This window comes from Martes martes (genome assembly GCF_963455335.1).
Source record: "Martes martes genome assembly, chromosome: 2".
Lineage (NCBI taxonomy): Eukaryota > Metazoa > Chordata > Mammalia > Carnivora > Mustelidae > Martes > Martes martes.
The window spans coordinates 38,152,078-38,176,422 of NC_137889.1; the positions used below are offsets into that span (position 1 = coordinate 38,152,078).

At 39.9% G+C, this 24,345-nt stretch overlaps 1 protein-coding gene across 2 annotated transcripts in view; it reads right to left on the bottom strand.

Moving 5' to 3' along the window:
* SLC20A2 (solute carrier family 20 member 2) overlaps positions 1-24,345 on the bottom strand; it is a 104,897-nt gene that overhangs the window by 61,126 nt on the left and 19,426 nt on the right. Inside the window, exon 1 of one of the 2 annotated variants that reach the window (XM_080796047.1) lies at positions 11,330-11,581. The exons of the other annotated variant lie outside the window; for it this stretch is intronic. The gene's annotated coding sequence lies outside the window, so the exon portion shown is untranslated. Of the gene's footprint in view, positions 1-11,329; positions 11,582-24,345 lie in introns of those variants that run through there. 2 annotated transcript variants of the gene reach the window in all.

Below are 24,345 nucleotides of genomic sequence, written 5' to 3' on the forward strand. Positions count from 1 at the left end.
TTCAATTCTAGTATTTCCATGTTTAAATTTTTTTAAAGATTTATTTATTTATTTGAGAGAGAGAGGTTTGAGAGAGAGAGCACACATAAGAAGGTAGAGGTCAGAGTGAGAAGCAGATTCCCTGCTGAGCAGGGAAGCCTGATGTGGGACTCGATCCTGGGATTCCAGGATCATGACCTGAGCTGAAGGCAGTTGCTTAACCAACTGAGCCACCCAGGCATCCCTCCATGTTTATATTTTTTAAATTGTGGCAAAATAAACATAAAATTTACCATTTAACTACTTTTAGGTGTACAGTAGCTTTAAGTACACTTACACTGCTATGCAAACATCACCACTATCCATGGGCAAAACTCTTTTCACCTTACAAAACTGAAACTCTGTACCCATTAAAGAGTGATTTCCTATTCCCCCTCACCCCAGTCCCTGGCAACCACCATTCTGTCTCTATGATTTTGACTACTTTAAGTACATCCATATGAGTGAGATCAGTGTGCTTCTGTGACTGCCTTTTCTCACTTGGCATAATGTCTTCAAAGTTCATCCATGCTGTAGCACGTGTCAAAATTTCCTTCCGTTTAACAGACTGAATAATATTCCATTGTATGGATATACCACATTTTGTTTAGTGATGGACATTTGGTTTGCTTCCCCTTTTTGGCTACTGTGAATAAGACTATTAAAATGGGTACACAAGGGTTCCTGGGTGGTCTCAGTCAGTTAAGCGTCCAACTCTTGATTTAGGCTCAGGTCATGATCCCAGGGTTGTGAGACTGAGGCCCATGTTGAGCTCCTTGCTGGGCATGGATCCTGTTTAAAATTCTCTCTCGTTTTCTCTCCTGCCCCTCCCCCCTTTCTCTCCCTCCCTAAAAAATAGACAGGTAATTAAATTAAATTAAATTAAACTAAATGGGTGTACAAATATCTCTCCAAGTCTCTGCTGCTTTCAGTTCTTTTGGGTGTATATGCAGAAGTGGAATTGCTGGGTCATGTGGTAATTCTGTTTTTAATTTTTTGAGAAACTACCACACTGTTTTGTATAGCAGCCGCACCATTTTATATTTCCACCACAAGGTACAAAGGTTCCAATTTCTTCACATCCTCACCGACACTTGTTATTTTGCTTTTGTTTTGTTTTTTAACAGCAGCCATTCTAATGGATATGAGGTGATAACTCATAGTGGTTCTCATTTGCATTTCCATAATGATTAGTGATGTTTAGGATCTTTTCATGGGCTTGTTGTCCATCTGTATGTCTTCTTTGGAGAAATGTCTATCAAGTCCTCTACCCATTTTTAAATTGAGTTGTTCTTGGCTGTTGAGTTGTAGGAGTTCTTTATGTATTCTGATACTAACCCCTTATTAGATAAATGATTTGTAAAATACCTTCTCCCCTTGCAAACGTTGCCTTTTTATTCTACTGATTGTGTCCTTTGTTGTGCAGAAACTTTTAACGTTGATGTGCTCCATTTTATCTATTTTCACTTCTATTGCTTGTGTTTTTGGTATCATATCTGCATTTGGCTCTTTATCATTTCTATCTCTTTTAAAAATAGTCCCTAGTTGGTGATCCACTGCCACCGTATCTTTCTTCAATTCTTTAAGAATGGTTTCTTTAAATCTTTGAATATATTTATAATAGCTGCTTTAAAGTCTTTGTCTTGGGATGCCTGGGTGGCTCAGTCAGTTAAGTATCTGCCTTCGGCTCAGGTCATGATCTAGGATCCTGGGATCGAGTTCCACATCACTGGGCTCCTTGCTCAGCGTGGAGCCTGCTTCTCCCTCTGCCTGTTCTGCGTGCTCTGCTTGCCACTCCCCCTGCTTGTGCTCTCTCTCTCTCACTCTCTGACGTAAATAAATTTAAAAATCTTTTTTTAAAATAAAGTTTTTGTCTGCTTTATTCAATATATGGGCCCCCTCAAAAGCAGACTTTATTATTTCTCCTATGTATCTGTCACAATTTCCTGTTTCTTTAGTTGTCTCATAATTTTTTGTTGAAAACTGGACATTTTAGATAACATCTTGTAGCATACTCTGGTTACTGATATTCCCAGCCCCCAGAGGTTTTGCTCCTGGTATTTGTTTATTTGCCTGATCTAAATCTGTGAAGTCTACTTTCCACACAGTATACAGCTGTTTATGTCCCTGCTCAGATTTTTCTTCTCCCTTGTTTTCCCATTTTAGTCTGGCTTCCTGAGAATCACCCAAAGCTACTTAAATGGTCAAAGGCTGTGCATAAACTCCCTTAACTAGTTAGATTTTCACCTTTCACCAAATGATGGCGGGAAGGTCTGAATGCAAAGGGGCAGCAAAAAGGTAACCTCTGGGGCATTTTAATTATTATTTACCCTGTATGTACTGGTGCTCACAAAACCCTGAGTTTGTGTAAAAACTCACAGAACTACAGTGTAACCAGAAAAAGTGAATTTTACTATATATAATATTTGTTGAAGTGGCCATGATTTGTCCTTAAAAAAAGAAACTTCTATACCTATATTGCTTTTGCATACTTGGATCCAATTAGATCACTTGAGTTCTTAGAAGTTCACTACTTAATATTTAATGAGGAGATAGAAAACAAAAACTTTCTCATTATACTATTGCCAATTGAGGGTCATTTCCTCTCAGAATGCAATAAAATGAAAACTAAACTTTAAAAAATGTATCACTGTAATACTTAATAGTTCATATGACAATATCAAGTTTTTATCACTGATCAGAAGTTTCTTCTGGATTAAGCTTTAAGTCATTTTTTTTCAAATAAAAATTCTGGATCATTTAATTTTTGATGACAAGTCTCAAAGAGCCTGAAGACACTGTGATTTAAAGATCAAGGAAAAAAAAAAAAGGGTAAACAAAGGAAGAGATGGCAAAAATCAGGTCTGACAGAAGGAGGTGGTTGGCTAGACAACCTATCCTCTAGGTTCCCAGGAAGACTCAAGTCTGCATAGCAGGCCAAGGCAGAAAGTGACAGAATATCCCAGCATTCTCTCTTCCTGCTCTAGCTGCCACTTTAATTCCAAGTCAAGTCTTAAGCAATCACATTCTTTTTAAAACATTTATAATAATAGACAAGCTCATCTGTAACTCCTAACCACCTTACTACGCTGAGAGCATTCATATCCTCCTACTTTCAGTTTTAATCTTTAAAGGCAAAACCAAACAAAACCAAGAAATAAATGAACAAATGAAAAAATAAAAGGGAAGAAAATAAACTCAGTCCAAATCTTTAAGCTGAGATCCAGTCTCCCCTCTCTCTTCCTAAAGCCACCCTTTCTCTTGACAGCAACCAGAGAGTTTTTCTACATTTTCTAACTCGGTCTAGAGTCTCAGAATCTCAGAATATAGTCTAGAAATATTTTTATCTGTTCTGTCGCTTTTAAAAAGCTATTCTCTTTCTTTTGCTTTGAGCCACTCAACCTGCAAACATTCCACCAATCAAACTGTAACAACCTATTTTTTTCTACCTTGATACGCATGTGGCATGTCACACATCTGAGGTGACCCTGTGTGAGGAGGGCTGAGACTTGCAGACTGGTGAGGACATCCAATGTGGTGATCACAGATCTCACTGGCGGCAGCCCTTAGCCCACTGTGTGCCTTACTGGGGTTAAATTGTTCCCCAACATCTCTTTCTCCCCTTCCTTCCCCAGAAGAAATGAAAATAAACCGATGTGGGATGTGTTTTTACTTTCCTGAAGAGCCAACAGTGCAGAGAGGAATGACACGATTCTTCCTATCTTATAATTGCAGGAGAGAGAGACGAGATGATAAAGAAATACAGGAGAGGATGACAAGAAGAGCACTCCTTATAAGGGTCAAAAATGGTAAGAAGGAAACTTGAAAAACCAGCTTTCTTAGTTCCAAGTATTCCAGGAAATACTCTTCTATGAGTAACAAAGGTCCTGAAAGGAAGGCTAGGCCAAAACATGGTAGTACACACATGCTACCAGATTTCTTGTGGTTTCTCAAGGTATCAGTCCCGTTGAGAGTAGCAATATAGTCTCAATCTAGACCTCTACCCCCAAGAAAACCTGGTGACAGATTCTACTCACTTAGGCCCAGACTTAGGAAGACACTTCAAAGAGACACCTTTAAATAACCACCAAAAGTACTTATTCTCACGCATTACCACACAAAACGAGCTAAAAGGGAGGCCAACTCTTTTTGCTCACGATTTTCTTAAATCAACTGCCACCAGTACTAAAGAGTTACCCCAAATAACCTTCTGATTAAGGCCACAAGAACATCCTAGCAGCATTTGGCAGAAATAATTGAGGGAGCCGGTACTCTCTTAAAATACTGTCACTTTTAATAAACACTGGTGAGATACACTTTGATACTGCAAAGAGAAGTGCTTTGGAAACACTAGCTAGGTGGCTTGTTCTTTCCAACATCCCTCATCACTGTCACTCAAAATGTTCTCTGAGCTTTACAACATATGGTTCCACCATCCACTACTTTATATATAAGATCAAGAATGATGGTCCCTTACAAAATTTAAATGAATAATCCTACCATAAAGTATTATTTTAATGACTTAAAAATATGCTGGATTCACAACTCCTTTCCTTTAAATAATACTAAGCCTGAGATCTTATTCAATTTGAGGTCATATTAGAGTTCATTGAACATCCACTACCATGAGTAGTGAAAGCAAACCTTTGGTGAATACCTTTTATACTGCAGAATTCACAGAATTACCCTTTGTCAATAACTGCCATGCATGAGTTTATGTGGGCCTCTTCCCAAAAACCAAAGTCTCAAGTCTCTGTCTTAAAAATAAGTCGTTTTCCCATTATAAAAATAATACACACTCATATAAAAAAAAAACTGGGAAAAACAAAAGAAAGTAAAGCAAAGAAAAATGCTCCTCGCTCACCACTGAAAAATAACCATTGTTTTGTGTACATTTTGGTGTACTGGTTTTATCCACTGGAGTACACATTACTTACGTAAGCCACTGGCAAGCCACTGCCAAATTCAGTAAAATACAAAAGTCAAAATCAAAATGAATTATCATAGCCATGTTTTGAAAAGAAAGTTTCTCATTATTACATAATACATGCTCATTGAAAAAAAAATCTAACATATGGGTAGTCGAAAAGGAGGAGGAAAAATCATCTATCAGCTCACCTCCTTGAAATAACCATTGCTTAAGGGGCGCCTGGGTGGCTCAGTGGGTTGGGCCACTGCCTTCGGCTCAGGTCATGATCTCAGGGTCCTGGGATCGAGTCCTGCATCGGGCTCTCTGCTCGGCAGGGGGCCTGCTTCTCTCTCTCTCTCTTTCTCTCTCTCTCTGCCTGCCTCTCTGTCTACTTGTGATCTCTGTCTGTCAAATAAATAAATAAAATCTTTAAAAAAAAAAAAAAGAAAGAACCATTGCTTAATTTGGTGCACAGCATTCTTTTTTCCATGTACATATAAGTACCTTCCTTTTAAAAGAAGAAAATGAAGCCATTAGGCCATTAAAAATTGCCTTCCAGTTGGAAAATGGTTATACATATGTATTTTGTGAACCTGCAAGATTCACTCATTACAGACGGAATGCCATCATTTTAAATGGCTGCATAGAGTTGCATTATGTGGCAACACCATAAATTATTTAAATAGTACCTTATTAGGTTGTTTCTGGGGATGTTTTATTGACACATTAGGTCAGTAATTCTCCAGTAGTCTAATAATAAGCAAAGGAGCTTTTCCCCCTGTCTTTCTCTTCAAGTTTAATTTTTTGGGGCTGAAGAACTATAATAAAAAAGGTTTAGCTCAAGCCACTTACCCACTCTCATTTTTAATGAAACATATGTGGACTCAATATAATCTTGATTTTAAAAACAAAATTATTTTTGCCAGGGTGAAATACCGAAGGGGATGACTCCTTAGTAATTTCTCTTTGTATAGAAATGAAAACAGCCTGTTGCCTGCGATCAGTAAGAACCAAACCAACCAAACATTTGAATTTTCTCTTGGGTTTATAGTTACTGAGAGTTCGCTGGTTTTAAAGAGAGCATTTTAATATTCAGACCACTTCAGCGTGTTAAAAATCAGTGGTCTCTGCCTCTGGATTTAGGAGATATAGCTATCTTCTCAGGATTTCATACTTTTAAATGGACACAGAAGGAGAAAGTAACAGGGCATGCAGCTTCCCATCTGGGAGGTCAGTAATTTCAAACACAGCCAGGTCTGCAGACCGGGCAACCCTGCTATATACACTTGCCACTTTTACCCCTCTGTCTCCCATTACGAGGCAAACTGGAGTTCCAGCCAGGCTGCCCTTACTTGTCTTTTCTCACTTCAAGGAACTCTGAATACTCTGCAAATGTGTAAATAGCTTTAGCTATAAAAGCCAAGCATTCTACCTATCCCATTTCTAAGAGCTAAAAAATGAGCACACAGTATCCTGGCCAAGACGGAGCATGTCTTCTTTGGAGACAGCAGTGTGCCACTTGTGTGCCACTTTTCAAGCAGCACTGGCAAAATACGTCCTCTGAGAACACTTCGTTAGGATCACAAAAAGTTTTTACGGTACAAAATGCTACACAAAGTATAACAAACAGACACACTCTCAGTAGTTTGTGTTTTCAACCCAAGACGATTCCATCAGGCAAAAGCGCAAAGAGTAGAGGGACTCCAAGGAGGAATAACTATTTTGAACGGGAAGGGAAGAACTGCCACCTTCTTAACTCTGGATAATTTATTACACAGGAGGGGGCAGAGTGCCCTGTGGCCTTGAACACTTGACTGAGTAATTAACCATTCAATTGCACTAAGTGCCTAGCAGTACCACAGACTGCTGAGGCTCTAAAAACATCAGGATGAAATAGATCACCACCCTTCACCTCCAGCAGAGACCCTCCAAACTGCTAACATGAGCCCATGATTGCGTTCTCTTCAGGTCCTCCGGCTTTGCCCCTACATCTAGGGTGTCAGATGGAATTTGCCATGGCAGGGATGAGGCACAGCATTCCCGCAGGTGACAGAACAGCTCAGGGACAACGTTCTCCTGCAGAAGGTACAGAGTTGGGAAAATGGGGTACGGTCAAACTTCCCCGAGAGCCATGTATCTTCTGACATGGGCTTCATGAAGAAACAAAGCGACCCACCCAGCCAGTAGTCTGTGACACAAAATGATCACCAGCGAACGTTCCTTGTTTTGACCTCTGCCCAAATTCCCCTTCAGGTGGTGGTAAAAAGTCACATGGGGAGGAGGGCGTCTACTGAACAACACTGTGATGTTATCTGATAATACAACAGTAGCATCACATTTTCTCATCTGATTCTCATTTGAAATGGGCACTGTCTTAATTACTGAGTTCAGAAAAGTAATTGCAAAATTTTCCTGGTTAATTATTAATCTTCTCGAAGTGACAGAGGAAATCCAGAGGAAAGTCAGGGCTAGAAGGGACTTTGAGAGGTCATTTATTTCTAGACTGCAGAGAATATCAAAAACATACAAATATAGACCCATCTTTAGATGACTTCCAGAAAAAGGCTTACATTGTCCAGTACTGAAATTCTCCATTTTCTAAAACCTGGCTTTGTATGTCATCTAGTGGTCCTCCAACATTAGTGTGCATCAGAATCACTTGCTGGGGTTTGTCAAAACAGAGACTGCTGGGCCCCGTCCCCATGGTTGCTGAATCCATAGATCTTGGGTGAGGCCTGAGAGGGCACATTTCTCACAAGCTCCCAGGTGGAGCCGATGCTGAGAACCAGCACTGCACTGTGAAGATCACGGTTCTAACCTAACCTTTGCGGGACTGAACCCTTATATTCTCAATGGAAATAGATACTAGTTGGTCACCATTCCTCAGTTCTGAGGTATATACTTACTTGCATAACAATTCAACAGTCCCCTAGTCATTTTTTTCCTTCCAGGATAAATAATAGACGTTTCCTAACATCTTATTATAGATATCATTTTTCAACCCTTTAATCATTTTGTGAGGCTCTTTGTTGAGTCTTCTCCAAGTCTCTTAGTTGGGGAGCCATGAACTAGACCCGGAACCTTGGTCAGAGACTGGCTGAGATTGCATATAAAGGGAAAAATGACTCACAGATTCATACAGTGTATTCCTATTTATTAATCCCCAATACCCAAAGTTTGTCTTACTAGTTCCCTTTTGATTCATGTTCTTCTGACTCCTTTATGAGCTGCAGTAATGCTTAGGTGACCTTCATAATGCCTTTCTTCTGAGAAGCTCAAAGCACTTCTCTAATTCAGCAGGTGACTCAACACCCTAACCCAGTGCAGGGTTAAGGTACTAGTTCAAGTGCATATCAGTTCAGGAGGCAAGAGAAAAATCTGGAATGCAAATTCAGATTTCTATCCAAATATCATTATATTGGGAAAGATGCTTCCTACATTCATTGCCTTTTATAAGACACTAAGTTTACCTCCTTCATATAAGCATTCTAGGTGCAGAGAAACTAGTGAATCTCCTCTCTTCCGTTGGGAATTCTAACAGGGAACTGGCGTTGGGGATCTGGTTGCTGGGGTCACTCTCATCTATCTCCATCACTTCCCCAGCTGCTGAAAGAGAAAGGGAAGGAGCACCCTGAGGGGCACTGTAGTTTGTCCTGTTTGGCAAAGGCCCAGACGATCTGAAAACTACCCCACAAGCTACCCCAACCCTCTCCTCTCCATTTTGTTTTCCTTTTCTTCCCTTTCATATTATGGTTTCTGCCAGTTTACTTAGTGTGTGGTATCGGGGGCCGGTCTCTGTGTAGTGCCTAATTTCAGCATGTGAGTCCTCTGCGAGTAGGAACTGTGCTGTCTTTGTGCATTGTATGTGCTCTGGGGGTGCTTAACACGTGCTAAATAATAACAGCAGTGCCAGTATTTCCAGGAGAAATCAGAATTCCAGCAGAGGGCCCAATCCTATTACCATCTACTTGTGTATAAGACAGCCAGAGCTCAAGGCGTCCCTCTGTGCACTGTTCCTTTCGTTTTAGATAAAAAGAGTTGAAATTCAGTATAACAAAGCCTATTCCTACAAAATTTCCTTTTGAAAGAGAACATTCTAGAGATGTGATCACTGTGCACTTGCATTCAGCTCCAAACCAAAAGGCAACCTGTTAGATAATATAAGTTCCCATATAACCGCACAGTCCAGTTACCTACTAAAAACCTCATGTGAATGAAGAAGACCCCCCCCAAACAGAAAAGCCTCTTCTTTGCTTCCCTAAAAAATCTCTCAGAGCTTCAGCACAGAACACTAATTCTCTAGGAATAGAGAAACATTAAAATAAATCTACTGCAAGCAGGAGCCACTCTGTCAGAGCCTCTGGGTCTATAACTATTTTAAGAGGCAGAGGGCTGGGGGGGGGGGCATGCTGCCAGGGAAAGCAGCTTAAACAGGACTGAAGAACAGAAATGCACAGAGCCAACTGCAGGGAGGGCGACGGTGATGGAAGGTGCAGGTGTGCATAGCACATGCGCGGAACTGTGGGCTGCTGGGCTCTATCTGCAGGCCCCACAGCTGCCCGGGCTGCTCAGCATCTGGACCCCTCACCTGTTACCCTGAGCTGAGCTCACTGTGAAGGGTCATGCCCAAGGTCCTAACTAGTCAACAGAGACTCTACTAATGAGGGAACCATAACTAGTATCACTCCGTCAGGCACACAAGAGAAGAAGGAGTGAAGAGAATCACCGGCCCAGCGAACACAAGAAATTCCCACACTGACGCTTCTATCATTAAAACGATCTCCCCTTTCATTCACCTGTATCAGGCTCTCACAGCACATAAATCACTAAAAGGGACACTCTGAAAGTGTTTATGAGCATCTTAGTAACTCCTAGAAGAACACACACTTCCTCTAGTAAAAATACCTATGGAAGCTTCTTTCTATTAAATTTTTAAAAATGGATACATTTTGAACAGCCTTTCTTTTCTATAGGACTAAAGGACAGTGCAGGGAATGAATAACAGCTTGAAAACCATCAAGTACCAACAGTACCAACAGTGCACTTTTACAAACACTCCACTTAGATGCTCACGGAGCCTAGGTGACAACTAAAAGTAAGAATAAGACCCATTTACTGTCTTCCGATGGAAGTATGTATTATGAAGCAAATACTGGAACAAAGTCCCATTTACTACTGAAGTTGTATTACAGACTTTGCTGTTATAATTACAATGAATCTGGACTGTAAATTTCTCTTCAGCTCAACAAAAAACAAGTTTTAATAGGAGCTGTTTTCTAAAAATAGTTCAAGAACTCAGTTCTGTTTTCCCTTCTTACATTCTTTTCCTACTAAATGTACCACTGAAACATTTCCTTTCATTGTTGACACCTTAGGTCATTTGGATTTAAAATCAGACAATACAAAATAACAAAGAAGTCTTTGAATAAAGCTTGCAAAATGGGAAAATGGCATTTGAGGGAATGCCTCCCTCCTTGCTCACAGAGTTGATATGGACATGGATGCCCGGGAAGCAACTATTACACGACCTATTAGAATTGTTTCAGTAAAACCAATATTCCTATAGGTGATATAATTTTTATGTTAACTGATTTTTAAAAATGTCCTGCCTGGTTCTCTGTTATAAGCACGTTGTTTGGCATGAAGTTAGGTATATTCTGATTTAAAACACACCTCAAACTAATTAAGCAAGGTGCTTCAGATCTTAATCACAATACTTGATGTTAAAATCTTTAGTTTTCTTTGGTCTGAATTTAAATTGACAATGATCTGGTAATTTTAAGAGCAGTTATGATTTAAAAATTTCATAACCTTTCGTTAATTTTGGTAACTAACTCCATCTTCCAGAGGATGCTTTCAATTACTTTGTAAAGCCTTCCTCCTAAACTTATTTTTTAAGTGCTTCTCTTTAGGGGTACACGGGTCTATTTTTAAACAGAAGATCTTCTTAGAAAAATAAAAACTGTCTGTCTATACATTTTACAAAGTTACATATGACGCTTCCATTATTTCTGGATATAAACTTGTGGCTCACAGGAAGTTTAACAGGAATCCACTTCTAACTTTTTTTTTCCCTAAGATTTAGGTTACCATAGAAATAAAGCTCAATGAGACAACCATTCCATTAATCGAATATTTTAACAGATAAAATAAGAAATAATCTACAGACTGCTTCTGCAAAGATAAAACAGTAAGAATCAAATACTTTCTCTCGGGAAAACCGAAAAAGGCAGGTTTCTTGCAGTAGGATACATGTAAAGAAAAACCTTTGCCACCGTTCCTAGAATCCTCTCAAGTCCCCACCCCAAAGTTTCCAGTTTTCCCAAGAGATAAAAAATTACTATAGGAAGATTTAAGGAGAAAAGAACAAAGAGAAATCTTAAAAATCCACCCACTACTTACAAGCACTTTCAAAGGAAATCTGAGCCGCAATTCTTCAGAAGACTGCTCTCCCGACCATAAACCCAGTCTGCAGTCTAAAATAGATATCCTATCACATTAGGCCGAGAAGTCACATTTCAGCTTACTAACTTCTACTTGGGTAAACAGTTTTACAACTCATAGAACAAACCCTGGCTAAAATTAACCACACCGGCGCAGCAAGCAGGAACTCGCTGATTTGCATCATGTGTGCCGGGATTTATTCACTAGGACAACATCGGTGTCCTCTTAATGGGAAATTTGGCCAAGGGGCGTGCTCTGCGGAACAATACATAGCATCATGATTATGCTAATTACTGAATTCAGTCCAATAATACTAACTTCTTTTAAGATGTTTCCGCAAGTACTGACAAAGAGAAAGAGTACGCTCTTTTCCACGACAGGAGTTCACTTGAGTTTTTAGCACATTCAAATCAGACAGAACTTTGACAACAAGGTGGCAGTGCTGTTTGCTCCTCACAAGGAAAAGCAAAGTGAAAGGACATTCTGTCAGATTCTTTAAACAGCGTGACTAGATGCAGTACTATGTGAAATTAAATAGGCATCAAATAGACATACTGAGAAGTCTATCAGTAAGTACCCTTCAATGAAAGCTTTTTTCTGGATATAGAATGAGCTCATGTTACTTACTTGCTTTCGGGCTTTGTCTTCTGCACCTCCCAAGGAGTTGCTATAAGGACATAGGTTCACTAATAAATTACAACTGAGAACAAATATCTCAAATATTTGCAAAAGGCATCGTCCCTGACAAGAAGCATTTTGAAATGCATTTAACTGCCGGGGTGGCTGGAACTGGTAAACTGCCCCCCCAGGTGACTGACCATTTATAAGGCACGCTAAAACTCAAGTTAACAGCTAAGACCTCAAGCATAAATCTGACATTCAAAAGAAAGTAACATAGAACTTTCTTTAAAATATATACACTTTCTTAATAAGTACAACTTATATCAAAGCCACAGAACCACTTAACATCTACTCAAGATGGTTCAGATTTAGTTTGTTTTAGACATTCAAGTTCTGATGACATACTTTGGTCTGGTCCCTTTATGAAAGATATCAAAACATATTCAAATATCAATAAAATCTCTAGACACCTCTGGGAGAAATTATCCCCCTCCCCTCCTTTTTTTAAACAGATGGGTAAAACAGGGAGATTCAATGACTTGTCCAAAGTTTCAGTCTGAATCAACACTGGATTATTCCATCCCCCTCCTAACCGCTCTAGGACACGTCTTCCGTATTAACCATTTAGCTAAAACCCCAGAAATCTTTTCAGAGCTGTTTGCTTTCCTGATTTTAAAATGTTGTGTCAGTTTAGAATTTAAGAGATTTTTATTTTTTTTCTGTTCAACTCCCAAATCCCAGGTTTGTGCTCCAGGGGCTAGCTAGCTAGTCCCTCCTTGACTCTCTATCACAGGCAGGTATCCTGAAACACGGATCCTTAAGACCTGACTATGCCCTTATGAAGCACTATCCACCTACGGCACAAACCCCCAAAGTGGTAAACAGTTTGACTCCTGTTGGCATGAGCTGGTAACCACCAGCACAGAACCCCTCTCCAGGTCATTCACAAAAACGGCTAGCTGCTAGTCTGGGATTCCACCCCTACCGCCCCGCTGTAAAGGGCACTTGCTCTCCACCGCCCACCCCCCACCCCGCCCAAGAGACGGTAGCTGATGTGCACTCACCACCACCCCAAGTCAAAAATCACTGGAGGTGATTTCCCACTCCATGTCAAAGTGGGCGATCTCCCACTCCATGCCAAAGGGAAACAAGTTGGCAGTCATCAAAGATGACTACCTGCAGATCAATATAACTAATTCTTAGTGATCCGCAGCAATTCTGGAAGTCTTGATGCAAGAGAAGACATTGTGAGGCTATTTTTGACACAATTAATCCTTAACCGATTAATAACTGTGATTAGTTAATCACAGTTCGGAAGAAGAGTTTCTAAGCTAAAACATGATTTCTTCCCTAAACCAGAAAGAAAAAGCAAACACACCAAGTTTACTTAGGCACTGGAGTTTGCACTGCAGAGGAACAATATGATGACTTCTACATCTATTATATGGAAGGCAGGGGACGCTGAGCAGTTTCCCAGTTTCTCATGTATCAAATATGCTGAGTATGACTCTACTGTTTCTTTCAACAGTGGCCACACCTGTTCCAAAATGGAAGAACCCAAACATTCCAAAGAAAATAGTGTATCCTCCAATTTACATTAGTCACTCTGCGGCTTCCTTTTCATTAGTGAAAATAATTCAAGAGTCAACTGGACTTTTGTTCCAGGCATACTTATGACAGTAGAGAAACATCTGTGTGCATCATTAAAAGCAAGGTAAATTCTCCCCATTCATTCGCATGAATTTTTGATGTTGGGGGAGGCAGGACAGGTGGCACTATGTGAGTGGAAGATGGTGATCTATGGGATCTTTAGTGCAACAGATCCATGCAATTGAAACAAAAACAAAAACAACTGTTTTTATGAACTTGCATTAATCAATTCACCTGGATATCAACCCTCTAGAGTAGCCACACACATAATTTTAAATTTTCTCACCATAAGGTTAAAAAAGGGAAAATAACGGGGAAGATTAATTTTAATAACATTTATTTTATTGAACTCAATATGTCCAAGATACTATCATTTCAACATGAAGTGAGTATAAAAATGACTAATGAGCTGGTGGGATACACGGAAAGCTGAGGACCAGAGACAGCCTGAAAGGGGAGGAAAAATCATCTAGAAAGGAAAAAACAAAACCAAAGGAGGACAAATAGACCAAAAGTAAGGAGAAGAAAAGAATTTCTCCCCAGGCGTGGAATTCAGTTATAAAATCACACAGCAGATCCTAGAATGCTCCCATTAGGGGCTAGGTGCTGCTGATAGAGGACAGACAAGGGCTCTATGTTCAAGAAGCTCACACTCTGGTGACAAGGACAGACCCACCCAAGCAAACACAACGTTCTGGTGAGTATGAGGACACAGCTATGTGCACTGTGCTCTGGTAGTGCACAGGGGGTAAGAGTCGGGGAGAGGAACAGATAATTTTTTAAATGAAGGTTATCTTCTAATGACATTTTAAATATATGTTCTAGCATATCTCGGGATTCTGAATTTCACTTTGGAACCTTTGAAGAGTCACAGTGACATGATGGGAGGGATCAGTTATTCTGAAAGATTTAAAAATTACATCTGGAACCAGCAGTAAAATTTCCATTCTGAGCTTTTATCATCTTCAAATTACATGTGGTTATTTGGTCCAACTAGTGAGGGCTGTAGAGTAGGGAAAGAGTAGAAAGGGGAAAAAAAAAAAAAAACCCTTCCTGTTTCTCCATGGTTCCCAGTTTTTCAAGGGTGACATGAAATACTCAAAGGCTTCATGCTGGAAAAAAAACACAATCAACCCACTAGTAAGCAACCCTTCTTCGGATGTAGCTGTAGAGTCCGAAAGACCTGGGTTCAAAATGTAGCCTCCCACCGACCAGCTACATGCCCTCTGCGAGTCTGCTTCCTCCCCTGTAACACAGGGATAACGACGCCAACAGCAAGGGCCAGTGTCAGTGTTCTCTGAGATGCCACAGAGCACAGCCCACAGGAGCTCTAAGTGGCTGGAGCCAGTATGATGACACCCCTTCATCATCACTGTGGTCCTCGCTGAAGATCAATTCGGGATATTTACTGAGTGAGGGAAGGATGAAAGGCTCCCCATTTTTATAGCTCAAAGCTTCAAAAAATAAAAAGCCGGAAGGGGCTTCAAATGATTATTAAGTATTTCAGGGAAACCTAGGGTCTACAAACTATCTCTCTGAAAACTGTAGCTTTGAGAGCCTGCACACTTTTTTCTCTTTTTTATCACTTCATGTTGCTGGCCTAAGGTCGCATCAGAATTTAGAGACCTGTTGCAGTAATGACCCCTTACGTATTCCTGCTTCCCTGCATCTACCATTGGGTAGTCCCTTTCTATATCAACTAATGTGGCCAGGAGGACAAGGGCAAATTTGAAAAGTGCTGACCCACTGGGGCTTGCCCTCTCTTGCTGCACTGTAGAACCCCAAGAACACCACCCAAAGAAGCCCTGGGTAGCCTACTGAGGGTGAGATGACCACATGGAACAAAGATACACCATCAGCTGTCGAGGCCCCCACACCAGCCAGCACAATGACCACTGGACATGTGAGCAAGGCCATCCTAGACCACATGGCCCCAGCCAACCTGCCTGCTGACTGCAGAGATCACCCAGGCTAGCCCAAACCAAGGTCACCAGGTGACCTACAGAATTATAAGACATAACACATGTTTATTTTCCTAAGTCACCAGTATTATATGATTTGTTATACAGCAAAATCTCATTGATACATGTACCTTCAAAAAGTCTGTAACATTCCATCCCTGTATCTCCAAATTAAACCTTTTAAGACTAACTGATGTCTGTTATTCTTAACATTCACAATTCTGATTACTATATTTACTTTATCATATCAATTATTGTTAGTCAAACTAAAATGAAAAAGTCATATGGTCTGATTATAAAATCAGATATTGCTAAAATCGGAAGTTCTAAATTTATTCCATCCTATAATTTGAAACAAATATATGTGGCCTTCAATGCTACAACTACACATATATGCTAAAGAGATGATTCGTTCATCCAAGCCTTCAGAGTGATTATGTTGGCATAGATCATAGCTATTCAATCTGTCGAAATACTTCAGAAATGGATTAGAGTACCAATTTATCCACACATGCACAGAAAAATCTAACTCCAAAAGAATAAACCATTTTCTCTTCAGAATTCTTTTTTTGGAAGCTAAAAAAAAAAAAAAGTACATATATAGCAGCAAACTCTTAAAGTCAGTTCTTTTTAAAAACCTTGGTAAGTAGTTAATTAATTCAGCATGATTTTATTTTTATTTTTTAAAGATTTCTTTATATTTGAGAGAGAGAGAGCACACGCAACCATGAGTAGGGAGGGAGGGAGGTGCAGAGGGAAAGAGAGAGAATCCTCAACTAGACTCCTCTCTGAGTGCGGAACCTTGAAGCAGGGCTCAATTCCAGGACCCTGAGGTCATGACCAGAGCTGAAATTAAGAGTCAGATGTTCAACCAACTGAGCCACCCTAGCACCCCTATTTAGCACGATTGTATAACAGTTTATAACAGGACGGTGAACTTAAGGCAATATTATTACTGTTGTTGTTTGAATACTTATTTTAATGTAGTTAATTTTTTAAAGTATCTTAGAGTAATACTGGGAAATTTTACCCTCCACATACATTCCTAATGGTCATCCATTTAACAAACATTTGTTGAACAGCTGGTTTCTGCCATCATGAAACTCCCAAGTGCCTGCAACATTTGTATGAATGGCACGATGTTCATGACTATAGCAGAAAATAGTGTGAATGATAGTTCTGCCTTCAAGAGACTTACCATCTGGCATGAGACATGATAGAAAATATAAATTTCCTACCACAGGAGAGAGTAATCAGTAAGTATCTCATTTCATTCCATTAGGAATCTAATTAGAGGCTTCCAAGTTGGGTTCATCAGGAAAGGCATCTTGGAGGACGTGACATTTGAATTGAGCCTTCTCATGCTGGTGAGCTTTCAAGAGCAAAAGGAGTAGAAAGAACATTATAGAGAACCAATGACCTCAGCAAAGGTAAAGAAAAAGGAAAGCTATAATGTATGTCTGGGGAATGGAATGGATTCAGAATTCATCTCTGTCTGGGTTCAAATTCTAGCCTCATCATCAGTAGTTGCTGACCTTGGGAAACTACTCTCGCTGTGTCTTAGTTTCACCATCTTTAAAATGGGGACGGTGATAGACACATTTCATATGGTTATTATGAAGATTAAATGAGTTTATGTTTGTAAAGCATGTAAAACACTGGTGCTTAATATAGAAATATTTTATTAAATAAATAAATTTGCACGTTTATGCATACACAGCAAGGTGGATAGACAAACGTGCATGAATATATAGACATAGGTATACCACTAAACAGAGTACCTGGGATGTAGTAGGTGCTAAATATGCTTTTGATTGTTTTCCCTTCATCTAGAGTTCATAGAGAATCACAAGGACACAGTCGGACGTTTTCATGCGCCCCAACATTAACCTCCACTCGGTTAAAAGAGCAGAGACCGTCCCTCCTCTACTCCGGGAGTTTCCTCCTTTCTCTTGGAGCAACACTTCTGCATTTGCTGATACAAGATGCTCTGCTTGAAAGTGCTACACAGAGCCCAGCTGCCAGGTTTGAACAAAAAAGCACTAATATGTAAAAAACACACCTTAAATGAAAAAATTAGCATAGGCTTATTAAGTACAATCTGAACTTCTATAATTCATTAGTATTCAAGCTAACCCAAAACAACAAATGTACTGTAATTTGAGAGTTTAGGAAAAACATTAGATTTAAAGCCACAGTTTTTCAAAAGATATTTCAAAAGTAACAAAATCTTACTAGTTCTACTCTAATTTGGCTTCAAGGTAGTCATATATCCACACTGAAAATACTTTAAAATGCAACTTTATTACTTGAATCTATTAATAAAATGTTAAAGTGAGTTCTCTCCATTTTTAAGGGGAAAGTACTTGAAAAGAGTCTGTTTAAATAAATAAACATCCTGCAATCTCATACTATTTATTTGTCTTTCTTACAGATAATACAAAGACAAATTTCACCCACCACAAATCAAACTTTGTTGCCACTCCCATGTTGGTGGCCAGTATGTGGACTGATATGCCATGCCGAGCTGCTGATCATAAACACCCACTTCTCTGTTTCTTTGATCCAATTACAGTAAAACTATCAAGAATCAGGCAACAAGCTATTAACCTCCAAAAGCTTTTGGTACATTAGCACCAAGTATTAATTTTTGTTATTCCAATGCACACTGCTTCACAGCAATCGAGCTTACTTCAAGAGCATGTACAATCTTTTTAGGGTAAGAGCTACTCTACTTTCTAAGTTGAAATTTAAGACTTTCTAAGGTAAAGAGGACTGGAGAACACTCAAGAGTCATACTGGTGGGATCATTCAAATCAAAATTCAGTAGCTTTGCAACCATTGGTGAATCACTTAACAGAACTCTCTCTTCCCACCTAGAAGATGAGGATAAGAAGCCACTTTCAAGGATTGTTGAGAAAACAAGTTAATTTACCTATAGCACTCAGAACAGTACTTGGCACAGATTTCTATATATAAAACATGGTTTTTTTTGTTTATATATATATTTTTTAGCTATAGAAATTAACACTGAAGGGGAATTCCAGGTTAAACCACCTGTATGTGGTAGAGAATCTACTTTGGGGTTCTGGGTTTTTAGGTTCCCTCTCTATCTTATTTTGGATGAACAGGGTACTTGCAGGCTAAGAAGGAAAGGATTCTCAAAGTAACAGCCCAAAAGCACCAGTTTTATTATTGATAATTTCAAATATGTTCTCATGAGTCCCCGAGCATTTGTAAGATCTGTTTGAAGAGCAAATGCTCAAGTGTGTGATAGAATACAATACCTGGTACCAATTATCAAGGGACTTGGGAAATCAAGAATGCTTGATTCTAACTTCTTAGAAGTTAGATTCTAACTTCTGACAGCTCCGCTGTCGTTGGACGTGGTCTGTTGACATATTCATAAAGAGATTCTAATTTCCCTTGCTGCAAGAACCCAGTAGGTGGCTAGTTTTCTCCAGGGGTGGGCGTGGTATAGCCTAGTCTCTTGACAGTAGACATATATAATTGTATCTCTTTAGCACTAAATAGCTCATTTAAAACAGTGCTCCGATGTTGGGTGCTCACCTTTCAAAACAGCAAAAAACTACAGGATTAACAACTCAGCTCTAAGAACTGTAACAGCCCAGTAATTATAATAATCCAAGAAGCCATTCTCAGAAACAGCACAGGCCAGTTCCTCTCTGTAGGCCCTGGCTGACTACAAGAAGAGCAGACAAACAGTACCGGGGTATCTGTTGTTGTTGATTGTAGACTGTGAAATAATAGACAATTATCCATTTTAGACCTTAATGCAATCATTGTAAGCATTGGTTTCTTCTTTTTCTTGACATTATATTTTCCTGTCCCTCCATTTGCCAGGAAAGGGTGCGTTTCCCAATTCCTTGACTCACATCTGTTCCTAAAAATGCTCTTAAAAAATGACTAAAAATTACTCTTTTTAGTTTCACAGACTCAGATTCTTTTATGTAAACATATTTAAAGGAGGGCTTCTTGATAAATCCAGATTTCTTTAAGGCTTCTTAAAATACTTTTTAGGGGCACCTGGGTGGCTCAGTGGGTTGAGCCTCTGCCTTCGGCTCGGGTCGTGGTCTCGGGGCCCTGGGATCGAGCCCCGCGTCGGGCTCTCTGCTCAGCGGGAAGCCTGCTTCCCCCTCTCTCTCTGCCTGCCTCTCCGCCTGCTTGTGATCTCTGTCTAACAAATTAAAAAAATTATAAAATACTTTTTAAATAAGATGAATGGAAGCATAAAAGGATACCATATTAATACATTCCAACTAACATTCTAACTTTGAATAAAAAAAAATCTTGTCCTTATTATTCCAGCTTATAAGATTATAAAGTAATCAAACGCCGGTTAGACAAAGGGTATTCGAGTTGTTCATACACAGCATATCAGAATGATGTACACCCAACTCATGACATCAGACTAGTACTCACTGTCCTCTGTGTAAGTGTTAAATAAGCCATCTCTTCTCCTAAGAGTGTAGTTGGGGGGGGTGCATTCAGGAAAAATAAGTAAGATTAAACAGCCCCCAGACAATATCCAAAAGAACCTCTCTTAGATCGTTTACTAAAGAAATCACCACTAAATTAATCCTGGGCACTGAAGAAACAGGGAGACTAAAACGCACTGAAGTTACTGTTCTTTAAAATGTGTTGGGACAATTCTCAGACACAGAGAAAAAAGAAAGTATTAAAAATAGCCAACAGAAGGACTAGGCAGCAGCTAAACATAAAGGCCAGGGGTGAGATCAAAATTAGAAACATATAATGTCTGAAGAACTGTCCATATAAGGGTGTCTTTAAATCAGTAACTAAATTAGGATAATCCACTGGGGAAAATAAAGTTGCCATCATCATAATGGCTGATTCTCCATCTCTCATTCAGAAATCTCTGGAGAGTCTCAGGAAACAAAACATGACACGACTTTACACTATTATGTTTGATAATGTTCAATAGTGTTTGGAGATGTTTTCAAAGCTGGTCTCGACTTTCCTAGTCCCAGATGAGAAACTCCATGTATTGATCTTTTATTCTTATAAAAGTACAGAAGAGCAATAGTAGAGGATTAAACTTCTGCTGAGCATTCCTTACCACAGCTAGTACACCATATTTACTTTCCCCAACCCCATGGATTTCCAGATTCCCCAGAGTAGCCTGCTGTTTGTTCACTGTCGTTTACTCATTCATTAGACTCTCAAGGAACTCCTTTAAACCTAGTGTCAACACGAGAGAAATGAAATAAAGAAGGATCCTACCTTCTAGGAGTTCAGTGTAATGTGGAAGAGAGTAATAGACAAGTAATTATAATACACTTGAAGGCCTATAAGTCTGTACAGAAGTAGCGCTGCAATTCTCTTTGGGTCTTGGCAGGGGGTTGTTTTATGATTAAAATGACCAGGCAGAGAAAGGGTGAAAGGCATTTTAGACAGAGCGAGCAGTACAGGCAAAAGCTCAGTGGGAGGAAATAACATGGAATGTTCTGGGAATAGCAAAAGTCTATATCCAGAGAGCAAGTGGTGAGATAGGAATGGGAGAGGAGGCAGAAGATCAGGCTGAAGAGGTAGATCTGCACTGGGCTGCTGAGGCCACGCTAACATGTCTGGCCATCATCCTGTAGCCCTGAGGCTCTCAAGTCTGGCCACACATTAAAATATCCTGGGAAGCTTTAAAACAAAATATTGATGCCCGGTATTTGTCAGTATCAATTGACTGGTCTAGGATGGGACCTGGGTACTTCTTTAAAAGCTTCCCATGAGATTCTAGTATGTGGTTTGGGGGGAGAACCACTGCTGCAGGCAACAGGGAGTCAACACAACTCTGTAAGCAGGACGGTGATGTAAAAACATTAAAAAAAAAAAAAAAGTTCACTGGGCAACAGTGTGAGAGATTACAGGCACAGAGCCAGAGGAGGAATGTCAGTGCATATACTCCTGGATACAGGCTAGAGAGGAGTCCAAGCCAGCAGTCATCAACATTGTGTGGGTCACTGACCTGTGTGAAAGTCAATGATAAATGCTAAAAGCCCTCTCCTTAGGAAAAACGCACATATGTCAAAAGATGTATGTTCAATTTCTAGGGGTTATGAACCTCTTTGAGTATGATAAATTCAAATTTAAAAACCCTGACCTAAAGGCAGGGATGAGAAAGAGGAAAGACTCCTGAGACAGAATCAATCGCAGAGAGGATGCTTAGGTGAGGGAAAGAAGGGGAATTAAGGATCACGCCACCACTCCTAGCTTGAGCTATAACTAATAAATGCACATTGTGCACTCACGTAAGCATCAGCAACCATACCGAGTGCTAACATGTATGTATCTCATTGAATTTTCCTGATTCTGTAAGATAGATGGCTACCATACTGATTTTAGAACCGAGGAAACTGAGATTTAGAGACAGACATTAAGTAACTTGTCCAATGCCACGTGGCAATAGAGTGGTAGAGCTGGAATTTAATCCAAGACAGTAGGACTCAGAGCTCACAGTGTTAGCCTCCTCCAGGGCTACCTCTGGTGAGTGGTACCCATGGATGAAAAAGAGGAGACAGGAGAAGAGAGCAGAAGCAGGTTAAGAATGAGAGGAGGAAGGAGTGGCGGTGGGGATACAAAAAAATTAGTTTTTAGATGTGCTATTTTCAAGACAGTATAAGACATACAGATGACAGTATCTGCTGAATCAGGAAAAAGAGAAAGAGGTCACGAGGTCAGAGCAGAAGATATAGAATAGATACTGAGTTCTCCCGATGGACCCAGCGCCATGCTTTCTCACAATGCTTAGGGGCACCGGCACTATCTTTCATGGGAAATCAAGGCCAGTCAGTGAGTGGGGGAGCCCATCTTAAACCCTGACCTAAACTCCTAGGGCCCTATAAAAAGGAGTGGAAATCATGGGGTCCCAAGTGGCCTTATCCCCCAATCTATTTTAAAACTGCTAGTGGGGAGACACAGGGTTTGTTTTTTAAAAAGCTTTATGTAAAATAATTTGGACAATATCCATTTTTATAACCTGAAGTTCTTTTACACTGTTTTGACTACTTGAGGGGTAATAAAAGATATCTCTATTAACCAACTTAAACAAACATTAGAGATCCATTTCCACAGGGCAGTATGCACACTGAGGGGCACACATATGTAAATGACACAGCAGGACACCAGTTCTCTGGTGTGTTACCATGATCGGAGTCAGGTCTCAGACAATTAGTCTAATGGAGATAGTGTGCCTGTTTCCTGAGCCATGGCAAGTGGCGAAATTTCCTTTTTTACTCTTTTTGTAGCTTGAAAAGAATGTGGTTTTTCTTCTCTCTAAAGTCACGAAAAATAAAATCTTCAACCATACTTACTCTACAAGTCTAGACAAGCTAGCTACTTTAGGTTTAACAGCGGAATAATGCATTCATTACAGTTTCAGATAAAAACCTACTACAGTTGCTGGGGGGTGGAGGGGTTGGGATAGGGTGGCTGGGTTATGGATACTGGGGAGGGTATGTGTATGGTGAATGCTGTGAAATGTGTAAGCCTGATGATTCATAGACCTGTACCCCTGGGGCAAATAATACATTATATGTTAAAAAGAAAAAAAAACAACCTATTACAGTTCAATGTTGCAGCACCTATACGGATAATCATGTAGTCTGTGAGTCAAAAACACTCCTTCTATAAAAGTACTTTTAAAGAGCCTACAATATTATCCTGGAATTGTCTCCTGTTTAAGAATTAAAGTGCCTGAGAGAAATATAAAATTTCAATTAACAGCGTTTTAAAGTCCTGTTAAACAGTTTATCACTAAGAACAGGAACGCTTTCTACAGCCTTACCCCAGTCACCCATCACTATGACTGAAGGGCTCTACTGGGAAGTCACTGCTTTCTAGACGTGCCCACCCCATTACTGGAGAACTCTCACCAGTGCTTAGGTCAAGTCAAAATCCTTAGCCTTGTAATATTCATTCATTCATTCATTCATTTACTGGGCACATTTTGTCTTCCTATTCCTTCACCTACAAGGGTTGCCACCATTGTTCTTCTACACCCTCTCCTTCAGATCCAAAGACCAAACTCCTTCAGCATTGGTGCGCTTCTGGGTTCACGTCTCAGTCCATCCCTAACTTTGTCTTCCTCCTTTCCTGTGTCTCACTTCAAATGTGGTTTTCAGACGCAAAAACAACCCATCAAATGTGGTCCACATGGCTCATATTTTTAACAGCCACATCACAGAGCTAGCCCACACAAGCCTGTGGGCAAATCAGCTCCTCGCTCTTTTCATCTTAGGTGCATCCGAGAGTGTCCTCCCTGCCTAAGCATTCCTTTCTCAGTTCCTGCAGATGTTTATCCTCAGTATTTTTCATCTTGCTGATTTCAGAACATTATTATGACCTATTCAGGTTATTCTGAGCCTGGAGTCTGCTAGCTATAGCATTACCCATCTCTCCTAGGCTTATGCCATCTGGAAATTAGAAACATATTGCAATCCAGATCTTTACAGAAAGAGGATACTGTGATTTAAAATGTGCTATCAATGACAACTCAGTACTCTACAGGTTCTGCAGACTAAGTACTATTCTCTGATATCTGTATTACCAATTTTTAACCAATTTGAGGGGCAATAAAAACCCCTTTGAAAAGGTAATAAAAGCCATTAAATGTACAATGTATACACAACTTTTCAATCAATATCAGATGGTTCACAGACCCCCCATGAAGCCCATCTGGTGGCTACTCATTAAGGTACTCCACGTTAG